Here is a 3,752-nt window from a genome sequence, read left to right on the forward strand (position 1 = left end):
AGGGGCTAGCTGTCGGCACATCTGCTAACCCTCCAAACAAAACAGTGAGTGATCAACTGTTACCAAGTAAGGCACAAGATAGGCAGCTTTACCCATAGCTAAGACCCAACCACCTGATCCCTACCCCACTTCTAACACCCGCCCAATTCCTGACCCTCCCAAATCCTGTCCATCCCTGACCTAGTGTACTTCTTAGCCTGCAAGCCCTGCTCTTAAAGCCCTCGACCCAAAGTCCTCCTCTCCTGTCACCTAAATACTCAAGCCCTGAGGACCAACCCCTAGACCAGTGATGGCGAACCTATGACACGCGTGTCAGAGGTGACATGTGAACTCATTTTTTTTGGTTTATTTTTCTTTGTTAAATGGCATTTAAATATATAAAATAAATATCAAAAATATAAGTCTTTGTTTTACTATGGTTGCAAATATAAAAAAATTTCTATATGTGACACGGCACCAGAGTTAAGTTAAGGGTTTTTCAAAATGCTGACATGCCGAGCTCAAAAGGTTCGCCATCACTGCCCTAGACCCTAGGTTCATTTTTGCCAAAATCCATTTGCTGTAGAATTTTCATGACCCTCCATGCCACTGGTTAGAAGCCTTCAGCATCCATGCCTGAAAACCCAGGCATAGTCCTTCCTTCCCACTTCCTTGTGACTGTCCCTGAAATATGGCCTGGTAGCAAGGGCAAGGCAGGACATGGAGGTGGGATAGCCTTTTGGTTAGCACGGGCTCTGGTGTATTAGCTGAGGCTGGGTTTGAATCCCAACATTGTCACTTTCTATCTCCATGGCCTTGTGGAAATTGCTAAGCCTTCCTGAACGTCATTCTCCTCATGGGTAAAACCAAGTAAGAACCCCTGTCTTAGGGCTCCTGCAGGGCTGCTGGCATGGGCGTGAAGTTCCTAGACTGACTCTTCACTCTGCAAACCATAGCTATGCTACTGCTCTTCCATTTTAGAGATGAGAAATCAGGTTCAAAACAGCTACTTGCCAATGGGAAGGCCAGGTTGTTGGAGTCCTCATCTACTTAACAGGACACTAAAAGTAAAGCAATAGAGAAAATGCAACCTAATGGGAGTCTCCTGGATGCTATCCTCAGGTCCACCATAGACTTAGCCCAGCATTGCTGGTCAACAATGTCACTCCCGAGCCTTGAGCCCATTGGTTCAGGCCCAGACCAAACACATTGCGGGACAAGATGTGGGCAAAAGCAAGGAGAAGGCCTTCTTCCCTTCCCCACATAAATACAGGGAGGGGCAAAAGTAGGTGTACAGTTATTTTTAGGGAAAATACAAGAATTAATAAATAATACAAGAATAAACTCTGTGATTCACATACTCACAACTATAAACCTATTTTTGCCCCATCCTGTATATACCTCCCACTCTCCTGCTCTGCTGATGTGGAGTAAGGTGGTACAACCAGACTAGGTAGCAGATGGGTAGTACTTACCAAATTAGATCAACACAGGCCCTGTGACCCAGCAACCCAACATGAGTTCTCACAGAGGCCCCTAAGGGCCTTGCTCAAAGTGTGGCCCCAGGACTAGCAGTATCAGCCTCATCTGGGAGCTGGTAAAAAATGCAGAGTTTTGGGCCCCACTCTAGGCCTGTGGAATCAAAGCCTGCATTTTTTTAATTTTTATTTCAGAGCCTGCATTTTAACAAGAGTCTCAGGTGATACACAAGCACACTGTTTGAGAAACACTGCATAGGAGGATGTGTTTGAGAGTAATGATTGCACTGTTATTAGTGGTGGCAGGAGATAAGAAAAGTGAAACATAGTGTGAGCACCGCTGAGAGGAAGCAGCAGAAGGGGCAGGAGCTATAGAGATTGATCTTGAACTCCTAGCTTTGAGTGACAAACTGAATGAGAAATAATACAATTCTTTGGATGAAAATTTCAAATGCATGCCAGCAAAACACACTTTGGCAGGAGGTGGCAAGAACACATGAAAACAAAAGAAACGGTGGAATGGCTGGCTCTAGGGGGCAGGCAGAGGGGAATGGAGTGTTCAGTTAAAGGGGCATGAAGTGAGGCACCTGACAGACAAGAGGAAAATGATAGCATGAACATAATCCCTGAAATTCCTTTAAATGTAGACCAATTCACCCATGTAGGGTTAAAAGGCTTAAGCATGCAAGCTCGGGGAGAATGAACATGCTGGAACGAAGACGTCCTAAGCCTTTGGGTTTGGGCCAGAGGGAGAGCTGCGATGCTCCAGTGGCCCGAGCGACCTGGGAGGCTGAGTGGGATCTCGGCCTGTCCTCCCCCGCAGCCACAGCCTGCTCTGTCAGGATTGGGACGGGGGTGGGGGTCCGGCCAGAAAAATAATCAGGTTGGGCGGGGAATGAAGAACGCAGCGGAGGAGGCGGCAGCCTCCAGAGGCCTTGCATGTAAGAAAACAGGAATCCACAGCCGCATGTGCAGGAGCAGGAGCGACCCGCGGCAGGGCTTCCCTCTGCCCCAAGGAACAGGGATCGGCCAGGACACGGGAGGGCCCGAGAGGGTGGTATCAAGGGGGCTCATGAGGCTGGGGCACCACTTGAGACAGTTGTCAGTGGCCATCCTGGGGGAAGGAGAGGGGTCCCTGGAAGGAGGAGGCGCTCTCCCTCAGACCCGTGTGTGCAGGGGAAAGGGAGGCCATGTCCTCGCTGGGAGTGAGGGAAGCTGCTCTCCTCACCCAGCAGTCCGTGGCCACAGAGGACTTGGGGGAGACCGGGTCATGGCGGGAGGGGGTGGGAGAGGCAGCCTGCGCTGCACGGGAGGTATAGCCCCTAGAGCAGGTGCGAGGTGCGCAATTCCCCAGGCTCGAGTGCTCCGGAGAGGAACCAGGGCGACGGCTGGAGGGCGTCAAGGCGGGCGCATTGACCGTGGGGCGGAGCGGGGGGTCAAGGACCTGAGGCTGGAAATAGCAAACCTCATAGGGGTTTGCAGGGCTGTGGGCACCCACCCAGGGAAGGTGCTCGGTAGCCGTCCGGGAAAATCGACAGCCAGGGAATCCCAGCTTGCGGACCAGGCGACCGATGGCGCAAGGGCGCCCTCTGGCGGATATCTCCAGCTCTGGCCGCGAAGAATCGGGGTGGGCTGGAGTGTTGGTTGAAGGAGGGGAGACATATTTCACAGGCCAGGCGAGGTGGATTCCGGGGATGGTCATCTCCGGTCCACGGTCCTCACAGTGGCGGCTTCGTTGATTCCTCACCCCTGACCCCAAATCTTCAACCTGGGTCCCCCAACCAGAAACCCAGAAGCATAGAGGACTGAGCTCCTGGGAATCCTGGAGAAGGAAGGGCCCCATCTTGCAGGCTTCACTGTGTCTCAGACTCCTGGCCCAACCCTACTCTGTCTTCCCGTTCCTCCTGGGGTAAAAAGCTGTCTTTTGTGAGGTCTGTCGGGGTCTGGAAGTAACCAACTTTGGACAGGTTATTTTTTTCTGAGACAACATTTCCATCTATAGTTTGGATCGTGCATCCTTTATAGTGCCTTCTTACTTTTCAAATATTTCCCATTTTAAAAATAAAAGAACTTGATTTAAGATCTGTTGTTTCCCGACAAGTGCTGGAGAGGATGTGGAGAAAAAGGAACACTTGTGCACTGCTGGTGGGAATGCAGACTGGTGCAGCCACTATGGAAGACAGTATGGAGTTTCCTCAAAAAACTGAAAATGGAACTCCCATTTGACCCTGTGATCCCACTTCTAGGAATATATCCCAAGAAACCAGAAACACCAATCAGAAAGGATATCTGCAC

This window comes from Myotis davidii, unplaced genomic scaffold, assembly GCF_000327345.1.
Source record: "Myotis davidii unplaced genomic scaffold, ASM32734v1 scaffold32, whole genome shotgun sequence".
NCBI lineage: Eukaryota > Metazoa > Chordata > Mammalia > Chiroptera > Vespertilionidae > Myotis > Myotis davidii.